The following is a 13,748-nucleotide window of genomic DNA, read 5'->3' on the forward strand; positions in this document are numbered from 1 at the left end:
GCTAAGTGTTTATTAATTTTGTTTTCATAATTAAGCATTTTGTTCTTGACGTTGACGATGCCTATCCCGCATCCTCGTCATCGACTCGGCGGAGGACTCCTGGTTGAGCCGAGGGGCCATGTCCGGGACTGGGCTCCGCCGGGCTGGTACTGGGTTGTGCTACCTTCTGGTGAGTGCAGCTTAGTGAGGAGCCAGCCCGTCGTCGACCCGGAGCTTCTTTGGTGGCGGTCACGTGGGCCTGCATCGGTGGAGAGGCTTGAGTCCCCAGCACATGTGGTACAGCACTGTGTCATGGAGGAGAATGCGCACGTCCAGCGCTACTTGGTTGCGTTGGCGAACGGCCGGTTCTCCAATACCTGGCAGATTCTTTGGGGATCTCACCGGAGCTATGATCCGGTGATGGTTCCTTCTCTTTGGGTGTCCATCGCGGCCCACTGAACCTAGAGGAGCTATTATTCAAGATGTATTAGTGATATTATATGATGATCTTTGCTACAAACTACTATATATGTATTCGATGCTGGATTATTAATTACCTATTAGTTATTTGCTTATTGAATGCAAAAGATGAGCGCGGTTTGTGCTACAAACTACTATATATGTATTCATGATGGATTATATGATGATCTTTGCTACAAACTACTATAAACTACAAATTTTAGGTGTTTTAGTTATTATATGATGATCTTTGCTACAAACTACTATATATGTATTCGATGATGGATTATTAATTACCTATTAGGAAATGTCTGACGACGAAAGGGAATTCGCTATGTGCGACTACTGCGAAGATGAGCGCGGTCTGTGCGACATGCCTCACATGGTAGAAGGTCGGCGCTTCAGCATCAAGCTCCAAGAGACCTTCGATGTTGAAACGGTACGCAACGACGACAAGTGTTTTTTGTTATTTTTTGCACGACTTCTCTGCTTCTTCAACGTGTAATTTCCGTCTTTTACAATTCGACTAGCTTATCCCATGCCATGCAAGACGCTATGTCTTGGAGAAGATGGGTTTTGAAGATCATGAAAGAATGGAGATAAAGATAATTCAACTAAGGACCCATCATGGTTATGATTTTGCTGTAAATCTATACAATTCTGTGAACTCATCCAATTTTGGTTGCCTGAATTGGGAAGCCCTTTACAAGGCATATGATTTTCATGAGGGTATGCTTCTCACCTGCGATCTTGGTGATCCTGACATCGACGAAAATGATATGACCATTTGGGTCCTTGTTGACACGCTTCCAGTTCTACCGCTGTGTGAGTTTCTTAAACATATTTACTAAGTAATTTATATTGTTTATTTCAAAATATTTGACAGTTTATTTCCATTGACAGCTTATTTTCATTCTTTAAAAAATGTACGGAAAATGCTAGAGAGAACCTACTACTACAATGATGAAGCACAATTAACTTATAAGGAGCAAGATGGTCTTATCGCATTTTTTTTACTGATATTGAGAATTACAATAGCTATTATCAAACTCCTCCACATTATGGTCAATACGTGCCACTAGTGCACGTGTTGAACTACGGTAACATCAATGGAGATATCATGGTAAGATTTTCTACTATTACGACATCCGTGCATCTTTTGCATAAATTCTTCTAAAACTAAACTATATTGCTAACTACAAAGTTATTACTATGTTTTTGAACAGAAAATCCCGATGGATTGTGTGCCTCATCTGATGTTGACGAGAGGTCGCGTTAATGTTATGAGCTTACGGCCACCACGGCCAGGTCAGCCGCAGTATCCACATCACTCCTGTCCATACCAGATTTCTAAAAGTGAGGAAGCCATGATAATAGATGATTTCAAAAAATGTTTGAACCATCGTAGAGAGCTACTTGGAAGCAACATTGTGCGTAGGCCAAGACTTGGAGACAAGATGATCTCCGTTCTTTATTATGGAGAGTCAATTTTCCTTAATGCAGCGTCAATGCCTATCTTGTTTTATGATATTTTACGTAAGAGAGGGTAGAGTAGGTCCTATGAGAGGAGTAGGTCGTAGCTAGAATGTGTTATTATGTGCTACAATGTGTTAGAGTTGATGATGATGATGAGGAGTTGTGATTATGACTAGTGACCAACTTGTTATATGATGTCTCATTGACGAACATTGTTTGATGGTGATGACAAGTGGTAATGAATATGCTATTTAAACAGACTAGTTCATGATGAGTTATTATTGTATAAAAGATATATCTGTTTAAACATGTACAGTGCCAAAATGCTACAAAAACATAAATGTTAGTAGTAGCGCGGGCCTGAAAATGCACTACTAGTACTTGAACTTACCAGTAGCGCTGGCCTAAAAACGCGCTACTGCTACAAAATAGCTGTAGCGCCGTAGCAGTAGCGCTGGTGCCCGCGCTACTGGTAGCTCAAAAACCAGCGCTACTGGTAAGCATTTTCCTAGTAGTGTTGTCTAGATTTAGATTGTACTTAAATTCATTCAACCTCCTCATGGTAAGTGGTTTGGTGAAGCCATCAGCAAGTTGATCTCCTGTGGGAATAAACATGATATCAAGTAATTTGTGAGCCACTCTTTCTCTGACAAAATGAAAATCAACTTCTATATGCTTTGTCCGTGCATGGAAAACAGGATTTGCCGAAAGATAGGTTGCACCAATATTGTCACACCATAACCTTGCAGCTTGTGGAACTTTTATTCCTAGTTCACAAAGGAGAGTCTGAATCCACATAATTTCGGCAGTTGCATTTGCTAGAGCTTTATATTCCGCTTCAGTGCTGGATCTAGAGACAGTGGCCTGTTTCCTTGCACTCCATGATATAAGATTTGATCGTAGAAATAAATCAAATCCACCTATGGACCTTCTATCATCAGCACACCCTGCTCAATCAACATTTGAATATGCACTCACCAACATGGATGATGACTTAGCAATCTTAATTCCTAGTCCCATTGTGAACTTAAGATACCTCACAATTTTTTAACTGCTGTCCAATGAACTGTACTAGGAGCATGCAAATACTGACATACTTTATTAACAGAATATGAGATATCTGGACGAGTTAGAGTCAAGTACTGTAATGCACCAACAACACTTCTGTAATTTGTTGCATCCTCTGGACCAAGTGCATCTCCTCCCTCAACTGAGAATTTTTCTGAAGTTGAGAGTGGTGTAGTTAAAGGCTTACAGTGTTCCAGTCCCATCCTCTTATAATGTCAGTAGTATATTTTTCCTGTGTCAAAAGTATTCCATCCTTCACCTTTTTCACTTCAATGCCAAGAAAATAGTGAAGGTTTCCCAAGTCCTTCAATGCAAAGTCCATATGAAGATCCTGAAGCAGACATGTAGTAGCATCTGGACTGGAGCTAGCAACAATTATATCATCAACATAAACAAGAACAAATATTGTTATGTTGCCTCTATTATAGAAGAATAGTGAGGTATCTGCCTTTGATGGAGTAAAACCAAGTTGTTGTAACTTTGTGCTCAACCTTGAGTACCAGGCTCTAGGAGCCTGTTTTAGTCCATACAAGGCATTATCTAATTTGCAAATATAATGTGGTGTGCTTTTGTTTTCATACCCTGGCGGTTGCTACATGAACACTTCTTCCTCAAGAACACCATGAAGAAACATATTCTGAACATCTAGCTCTCGTAAACTCCAACCTCTAGAAATAACAATATATAATACAAGTCTGATAGTAGCTACTTTAACAACAGGACTAAAAGTGTCCTCATAATCAATTCCAAATCTTTGTTTGAATCCTTTTGCAACTAACCTAGCCTTGTATCTATCTATGGTTCCATATGCTTTTCTTTTAATTTTATAGACCCACTAGCAATCAATCACATTTTTTCCTTTTTTTGGTGGAACTAGATGCCAAGTTTTATTTTTCATAAGAGCTTGGTACTCACTATCCATAGCTTCTTTCCACTCTTTGTGTGCAAGGGCATCACTTAAATTACCTGGTTCACCAGTACTAGTAAGAAAAGCATGTTTCCGACTGTCATACCTTATTGTGCCATCTTTATATTCTTTAGGCTTGATTGACTGTGATCTGGTACTACACTGAGAAACTTCAGTCATACGAGCGGAAGACCTTGATGCAGAAATTATTTGCGCATCGTTTGTATTTTATGGAATATGTAGCTCAACCGCAGAAGATCCTGGAATACAGAGCCCAGTCGTAGAAGATCCAGGCGCGTCTGCCGAAGACGATCAGCTGCCCTATCGCTCCAGATCCGAGAAAACCACGTCGTCTGAAAGAATTTGCCTCGTACTAAAATCGCCAACCAGCGGACTCCGCGTGGCATCGTCGGATGACTCCCGCTCGGGTGCATGACAGGGCGACCTGTTGCTGGGCCCCGTGGCTGTAGGCCTGTCGGCCGAGACGTTGGCCCGCCCACTCGTGGCAACAGGTGAGTCACCGAGGCCCATAGTTGTCGGCTTGTCAGCCGCACATGGGCTGGCAGGCTCTTCCTAATTGGCAGCGCGCGCCAGGAGATTCTCCTTGGATCGCGTAACACTGACGCCGCAGTTCTGCAGCAAATCAACATGGGCTACAGCGCCTGTTTTGTCCAAATCTGCACACATAAAATCACGGCCAGAAACTGCATTTTCTTCATTAGAACCTGCATTATTTTCTTGTAACATCTCATGATCAGTTTCAGTTAATTCACCCCCGTGATCAGGAGAAGTTGAAGACTCGGAAAGAAGTGAAATTTCTTCATGAAAGAGCGCCTGCATTGGGATGAAGTTGGGCAAAAGGAAAAAATAGTTTCATCAAAAATGACATCATGAGAAATATAGATTCGTCCTGTTGAGACATCTAGGCACTTGTAGCCTTTATGGAGATTGCTGTACCCAATGAAAACACACTGAGTGGACCGAAACTCAAGTTTTTGGCGATTATAGGGACGAAGATTGGGGTAGCAAGCACACCAAATTTTTTCTAGAGATGTGTAATCTGGTTTTTGATGAAACAGGCGCTCTAGAGGAGTTAAATTTCCAATGACTCTACTAGGAAGACGATTGATAAGATATGTAGCAGCAATAAAGGCCTCATCCCAATATTTGAGCGGCATAGAAGCATGAGCAAGTAGAGATAATCCTACTTCAACAATGTGACAGTGCTTGCGTTCTGCAGAACCGTTTTGCTAATATGCATTTGGGCAAGATACATGATGTTCAATGCCTACACTACAAAAGAACGAGTTGAGTTTCTCATACTCGCCTCCCCAGTCACTTTGGACTGCAAGGATTTTCTTGTCAAAGTGACGCTCAACAAGTTTATGAAATTCTTGAAAAATAGCAAAGACTTCAGATTTGTGTTTAAGCAAATATATCCAAGTGAACTTGCTATAATCATCGATGAAACTAACATAATATTTTTTTCTTACAAAAGAATCTCTTGCATGACCCCATACATCACTGAATATAAGGACTAAAGGAGCATGAGAAACACTATTTGACCTAGGATAGGGAAGTTGATGACTCTTGGCACACTGACAAGCTTCACAAACAGACTCTGTATTATCTCTACCCGACAATGGAAGATTGTCTTTATTTACTACTTGCTCAACTATAATAGACGAATGATGACCTAATCTTTGATGCCATCTTGCCAAGGAGGGCTTGACGATGGAATGGACTTGACGACGACGCTTTCAATTAATGACTCTGGATGTGATGGGGTAGAGACCTCCAATGCATCTACTGTGATGGAGGAGCTCCCTCGTTGCTCGATCCTTAATGAAAACATATTCAGGATGAGTCTCAAAGAAGACATTATTATCATATGTCAAATGAGACATGGAAGCAAGATTTTTATTAGCTTGTGGGACATGAAGCACATCTTTAAGAATAAGATCACGTTTAGAAGTAGGGGGATTAATGAAAGCTTGACCAATATGATGTATGTCCATACCTCCACATTTGCAGTAGTGTTCACTTGATCATTGCCACAGTAGCGTTCACGAGTTGCGAGTTTCTCAAGCTCGCTAGTAATGTGATCAGTTGCCCCAAAATCAGCATACCACACGGCGTCTCCTTCTCCTCCTTGCTCTCTCAAAGCGGCAAGAACATGGCACTCTTCAGGCACGTAATTCTCGTCATACCTATGCCAACAATCAAGTACCTCATGACCGGGTTTCTTGCAGAGCTGGCATCGAGTTCGGGGGTGACCACCGTTGTTGCCGGAGGGGCGTGGGCCATTGTTGTTGGAGCTCCCACGCCCATTGTTGTTGTTGTTGCCTCGGCCATGCCCTTGCTGGCCTTGGTCATCCCTTGCTGGCCTTGGTGACCACGACCTCGGCCACCTTAGCCACGGCCACGAGTCAAGGACTTTACTGAAGATTGACGCAGGTTTCCTTGTTGCAGCAGATTGATGCGGGCTTCAAAACTAAGAAGCTGGGTGTAGAGCTCGGTGACGGTGACATACTCGACACGAGCAGAGAGGGCTGAGACCACCAAGTTATACTCCATGTCCAGACCCTTTAGAACGAAGGAGATGATCTCCCCATCGCCGAGCGGAGACTCGGTGCAGGCGATCTCGTTCGTTAAGGCTTTGATGTTGGCGAGGTACTCTGGCATCCCCATGTTGCCCTTCTGAAGATTTGCAAGGGAGATGCGAGTGTTGACGAGCTGCGATTGTGTTTGCGCAGCGAAGAAGGTGTGGATGGCGCTCCACACCTCGGCCGGCGTCTGGAGAGTTACGACCAGCGCAAGAACCTCACGTGATAGAGATCCCATAAGGTAACCTTGTACCTGCTGCTGCTGGGCATACAAGATCGTCCTGGCGTAGTTGAAGACCTGCTCTTCCTTCCCATCCTTGGTGATGGTGATGGCGGCAGGGGGCGCCATGGTTGCGGCGTCCAGGAAGTGCTCCATCCGTGCCCCCTTGATCTGGGGTAGCACGATGGCCTTCCAAAGAAGGAAATTCATCCTCGTCAGCTTCTCTGACGGAGGCGACCCAAGGGAGCTAGCGCCGTTGCTGGAGGTGGAAGAAGAAGCGTATGTGGAACCGGCAAACTGGATAGTCATGGCGCCCATGGTGGATGTGGTGAGGGTGGAGATGGTAGCGGCGGCGGTGGATGCATCGGTTCCTGCCATGGCGTTGATCTACAGCGAATACAACAACTAGGTTGTTTTTCCTCTCGGGCTGAAGGCTTTCTCGTAGGTTGCTAGAGGTAATGAGGATAGGCTCTGATACCATGTAAAGATTGGAGGAAGTGTTGAACCCTTTGGTCTCGGGCCGCTGTATATATTGAGAAGTTGTCATGGCTTACAAGCATTGGGAGATCACTAGGATTCACCCGGAGTTCGTACATGAGAAGGATAGAGGATTTACAATGAGAGGAGGAGTCCAACAGAAGAAGAGATAGATGAGTTTGAAACATACACCGATAACTCTATCAATCTATCGAACAGGTTTGAGCTAGCTGAATTGATATGATACTTCAATTGGTGTATTTTTGTTAGTTTGGCTGGGTGCCTTAGTTTGTTAGAATATGACTGTGCTTAAATTAAATATAAATGATAAAAAATTGTATTGATAATAATTTAAATTACATACGATATCTATATTCAATGAACCCCACCGAGGCCCCTGTGTCGCAAGCCTGGGGCGACACGGGCGATGCCTCCGCCTCCATCCCAAGGACCCCTCCTCCCCATCCTACCTGGTCGCCGCTGTCTGAAGTCGCCAGGCAAAGCCCATGGGTATTAGCGGCGGCGGGGTCATCTTCTTCAGTCACCCCCGGTTCCCATCAGGCTTCTTCAACCCTTGTTGGATATGCCGCTACCGAGCGCTTGTCCGCTGGTGCTGCTAGTCTGCTCGCCGATCTTGGGTAGTGTGGACGGGTCCAGGTGGTCCGGGGGCCATCTCATCCTACCATTGAAGGGGGGGTGCATTCCGGTGCCACCCCTTCCCAGATCTAGGTTTGGGCCAGAGTTGCCATCGCGGTGCCACGGCTAGGCTTGTCAGCAGTCGGTGCGTCGATGGTGCTTGGTGAGGACGGATGCACTCGATGGAGTGGTGGTGCATATCGGTCCTGATTTGACATTTGTCATGGTTGCTCTAGAGTGCGATCTATATATACATAGTGACTTGAGCAGAGGGCATGGATGTGCAGCAATGACGATGGATTTTCTGCCTGGGTCAGCAGTTTCTTGTGGTGAGACGTCAGTGGCCACTATCCCATCTGCAAGTGTGGGATCGAAAGGATAGGTCTATAGGGGGAGGGATAGACACTAACAAGGCAAAGTGTGCAAGTTTTAGTTCTCTTGAAACTTAAGCAGATTTTAGTACAAGTTAGATAGCGAGCATACATCCTACACATGGATATCGAGAGTATGGGCATCGGTAAGTAAATGACATGCAAGTGCAAGACTGTAAGGAGTAGAGTTTAGGAGATTTTGCAAACAAAGGGTGACACGAATCCCCCCCCCCCCCCCCGCCCGCGGTTCTTATAGATGGTGCTATCGTACATCCCCGTTAATGGAGACTTCAATTCCTAGAGGGATAACGGTTGCTCGAGTCCACAAAGGGCTCCACACACAAAGGGTCCACAAAGAAGCAACCTTGTGTATGCCATCACGGCTTATGCCCATGAAGAACTAGCCTCACTCGGGGTAGATCTTCATGAAGTAGGCAATCTCTTTGCCTTTACAAACTTCTTGGTTCATTCCACAAGCATTGGAGGATCCCAAGTGACACCTAACTAATCAAGGAGACACCATTCTCCAAAAGGTAATAGATGTTGATGATGAAATTCTTGCTCTTATGCTTCAAAAGATAGTCTCCTCAGCACTCAAAAGGGATTTGGGTGGAAAGCAACTTGGGAAGGCTAGAGATCAAAGTTATATGGTTGGGATGGAATTCCACCTTTGATCTCAACACAAGAATAGGTGGTTCTCTCACTACTGGAATTAGGATCTTTGCCATCAGCTAGCTCTTTGCCATCAACTTACAGAAAGATGATGGCAAAGAAAGAGCGGACGACAAAGAGGGTGTTTCCCGTCTGCCAGCTCTTTGCCGTCCACTAGCGGACGACATAGAAGCTTTGCCGTCTGCTAGCCGATGGCAAAAAGGGAGGGTGGCCCACTAGCGAGAACCATCTAACGACCACTTTCTTTGTTGTCCGCTGACAAACGGCAAAGCTTCTTTCCCGTCTGCCAGCGGACGACAAAGAAAGTGGCCAACCTAACGTCCGTTAGCTAGGCTAGTAGACGGCAAAGAGTTGTGACCTTACTAAAATGCGGCCAGCACAAGCCCCACCCCTCTATTTGTCCGCTCTCTCTCCCCTGCCTGAGCTGTCGCTGCCCCTCACCCGCGCCGCCGCCACCCCGTGCCACCCCCTTCGCCGGCCGGCCCGCCCCGCCCCCGTTCCCGAGCCGCCGCCGCCCCGAGCCACCCCCGTCACTGATGACCCACAAGTATAGGGGATCTATCGTAGTCCTTTTGATAAGTAAGAGTGTCGAACCCAACGAGGAGCAGAAGGAAATGATAAGCGGTTTTCAGCAAGGTATTCTCTGCAAGCACTGAAATTATAGGTGACAAATAGTTTTGTGATAAGATAATTTGTAACGAGCAACAAGTAATAAAAGTAAATAAAGTGCAGCAAGGTGGTCCAATCCTTTTTTGTAGCAAAGGACAAGCCTGGAAAAATTCTTATATAGAGAAAAGCGCTCCCGAGGACACATGGGAATATCATCAAGCTAGTTTTCATCACGATCATATGATTCGTGTTCGGTACTTTGATAATTTGGTATGTGGGTGGACTGGTGCTTGGGTACTGCCCTTACTTGGACAAGTATCCCACTTATAATTAACCTCTATTGCAAGCATCCGCAACTACAACAAAAGTATTAAGGTAAACCTAACCATAGCATGAAACATATGGATCCAAATCAGCCCCTTACGAAGCAATGCATAAACTAGGGTTTAAGCTTCTGTCACTCTAGCAACCCATCATCTACTTATTACTTACCAATGCCTTCCTCTAGGCCCAAATAATGGTGAAGTGTCATGTAGTCGACGTTAACATAACACCACTAGAGGAGAGACAACATACATCTCATCAAAATATCGAACGAATACCAAATTCACATGACTACTAATAGCAAGACTTCTCCTATGTCCTCAGGAACAAATTTAACTACTCACAAAGCATATTCATCTTCATAATCAGAGGGGTATTAATATGCATATAGGATCTGAACATATGATCTTCCACCAAATAAACCAACTAGCATCAACTACAAGGAGTAATCAACACTACTAGCAACCCACAGGTACCAATCCCAGACTTGGAGACAAGAATTGGGTACAAGAGATGAACTAGGGTTTGAGAGGAGATGGTGCTGGTGAAGATGTTGATGGAGATTGACCCCCTCCCGATGAGAGGATCGTTGGTGATGATGATGGCAATGATTTCCCCCTCCCGGAGGGAAGTTTCCCCGGCAGAACAGCTCCATCGGAGCCCTAGATTGGTTCCGCTAAGGTTCCGCCTCGTGGCGGCGGAGTCTCATCCCGAAAGCTGGCTTATGTTTTTTCCTCAATGAAAGACTCCATATAGCAGAAGATGGGCATCGGAGGGCCACCAGGGGGCCCACGAGGTAGGGGGGCGCGCCCCCACCCTCGTGGGCAGGGTGTGGCCCCCTCCGGAACTTCTTGCGCTCAGTATTTTTTATATATTCTGAAAATGACTTCCATGAAGTTTCAGGACTTTTGGAGCTGTGCATAATAGGTCTCTAATATTTGCTCCTTTTCCAGCCCAGAATCCCAGCTGCTGGCATTCTCCCTCTATATGTAAACCTTGTAAAATAAGAGAGAATAGGCATAAGTATTATGACATAATGTGTAATAACAGCCCATAATGCAATAAATATCGATATAAAAGCATGATGCAAAACGGACGTATCAACTCCCCCAAGCTTAGACCTAGCTTGTCCTCAAGGGAAAGCCGAAATCAAAAAATATGTCCACATTTTAGAGATAGAGGTGTCGATAAAAATAAAATACGGACATGAGGGCATCATGATCATTCTTAGAACAACAACTTATATAATTCTTGTCATATGATCCCTTATGCTAGAGTAACAATTCAATCACAATTTCAAGTATGATTCATAAACTTCATTGAAAACTAACAAACTATAATCTCAGTCATTGGAACAATTGCAATTTATCATAACATAGGAAAGAGTCAATATAAGAGCTTTTCAGCAAATCCACATACTCAACTATCATATAGTCTTTCACAATTGCTAACACTCACGCGATACTTATGGGTATGGAGTTTTAATCGGACACACAGAGAAAGATAGGGGCCTATAGTTTTGCCTCCCAACGTTTTACCTCAAGGGTAATGTCAACAATAATAGTTCATGAAAACTCACATCCAATTAGCCATATATACCAGGATCTTTCCAACATGTTGTGCTTGCCAAAAGATAAAATGTAAAAAGGAAGGGTGAAGATCACCATGACTCTTATGTAAGGTAGGAGATAAAAGTAAAAGATAGGCCCTTCGCAGAGGGAAGCAGAGGTTGCCATGCACTTTTATGGTTGGATGCACGAAATCTTAATGCGAAAGAACATCACTTTATATTGCCACTTGTGATATGGACCTTTATTATGCAGTCCGTCGCTTTTATTTCTTCCATATCACACGATCGTATAAAGCTTATTTTCTCCCACACTAATAAGTCATACATATTTAGAGAGCAATTTTTATTGCTTGCACCAATGACAACTTACTTGGAGGATCTTACTCAATCCATAGGTAGGTATGGTGGACTCTCATGACAAAACTGGTTTAAGGGTGTTTGGAAGCACAAGTAGTATATCTACTTGGTGCAAAGAATTTGGCTAGCATGAGGGGGAAAGGCAAGCTCAGTCATGTTGGATGATCCATGACAATATAATTTATCTCAGATGTAAGAAAACATAACCCATTACGTTGTCTTCCTTGTCCAACGTCAACTCTTTAGCATGTCATATTTTAATGAGTGCTCATAATCATAAAAGATGTCCAAGATAGTATATTTATATGTGAAGACCTCTCTTTCTTTATTACTTCCTACTAATTGCAACGGTGACCAAAACTATGTTTGTCAACTCTCAACAACTTTTATTCATCATACTCTTTCTATGTGAGCTCATTACTCTCCATAAGATCCATATGATCTCTTTTATTTCTTTTTATTCTTTCTCTTTTATTTTATTCACTCAGGATCATGGCAAAATAATCAAGCCCTTGACTCAACACTAATCTTTATTATATATAGCTCACGGACTCGATTACATAAAAAGATCATAAAGCAAAACTCACAACTAGATCATACTAAAACTTTATTCTACTAGATCAAAATATCATCAAAAGGATCGAACTAAGAAAAGCGGTAAAGATAGAAGTGATGGTGATACGATACCGGGGCACTCCCCCAAGCTTGGCAGTTGCCAAGGGGAGTTCCCATACTAGATACTCAATTCTTCTTTGTTGGTGAAGAAGCTGGAGTTGTTGATGATGGATAGTCGCACATCGAGTGTAGGAGGTCTTCTAACCTGCGGATAATGCCTTTGAGTGCGATGATGTGCTCCTTCAACAAAATATTTTCACGTGTGAGATACTTATTTTGTATACGAGCTAACTCAATCATCTTGAAAGCTTCGATCTCAGTTGGGGTAAGAAGATTGTGATCAAGTTGAAGGATGTCTTCTGTTGCCGGAACTTGGTCCTCCGTGGCCTTCTTGATCCCTTCATCCTTGTTGATCTCCATGGGTTCTTCTCTCTTCAGCTCTATCTTCATTAGCCAAGCATCGTTGCCCTCATTGTTGGAGGAGGAGGGAGACGACATGATGCTTGGCTTTGACAACCCTGGCAGAAAACAACTCGAAACAAGAACAAGAGATTTTTTTGCGTGATACGGTGGTCAAAACCTTTGGGAGATTATATAATGAATTTTTACCGACCAAAATACGTAACGTGTAAGAAAACGGAGTCCAGAGAGCACACGAGGTGCCCATGAGGTAGGGGGCGCGCCCAGGGGGTAGGGCGTGCCCTCCACCCTCATGGAGCCCTCGTGTCCTTCCTGGACTGCTTCTTATTTTTCTATTTTTTTCTAAATATTCCAAAACGGAAGAAAATTGCCATTAGAACTATTTTCGAGTCGGTTTACTTACCCTACCACATACCTATTCCTTTTCGGAGTCTGAAACGTTCCGGAAAGTGTCCCTTATGTATTCCTCCGGGGTTACGGTTTCAATTACATTGGTTTCAACATTTATAGGATTACCTGAGATATAATGTTTGATTCTTTGACCATTCACCACCTTCCGATTTGTGCCTTCAAAGTTGTTGATTTTTATGGCACCGGAACGATAGACCTCCTCGATAACTTAAGGACCTTCCCGTTTAGAGAGAAGTTTTCCTGCAAAAAATCTTAAACGAGAGTTGTATAGCAATACATAATCACCTACATTAAACTCACACTTTTTTTGATAGAAAGACTGTAAGGGAACCCCCTACAGTATAATTGGTGCAACAAACCCAAATTGCAAGTACCATGCCTTGAACCTGGGTGGGTGGGAAGGCATCAACCCCTCCCCACCACTAGGCTATTCCATCTTATCCCCCTACATTAAACTCACGCTTTTGTATTCTTTTGTCATGCCATCTTTTAACTTTTTCTTTAAATAATTTGGCATTCTCATAGGCTTGGGTTCTCCATTCATCAAGTGAGCTAATGTCAAATAACCTCT

The 13,748-nt window shown here is 43.6% G+C and overlaps 1 pseudogene; it reads right to left on the minus strand.

Annotated features, from left to right (window-relative positions):
- Window positions 1-6,375: 6,375 nt before the first annotated feature.
- Window positions 6,376-6,514, minus strand: LOC125555135 (annotated as a pseudogene).
- Between the last annotated feature and the right edge of the window lie 7,234 nt (window positions 6,515-13,748).

Source organism: Triticum urartu, chromosome 4 (genome assembly GCF_003073215.2).
Source record: "Triticum urartu cultivar G1812 chromosome 4, Tu2.1, whole genome shotgun sequence".
Lineage (NCBI taxonomy): Eukaryota > Viridiplantae > Streptophyta > Magnoliopsida > Poales > Poaceae > Triticum > Triticum urartu.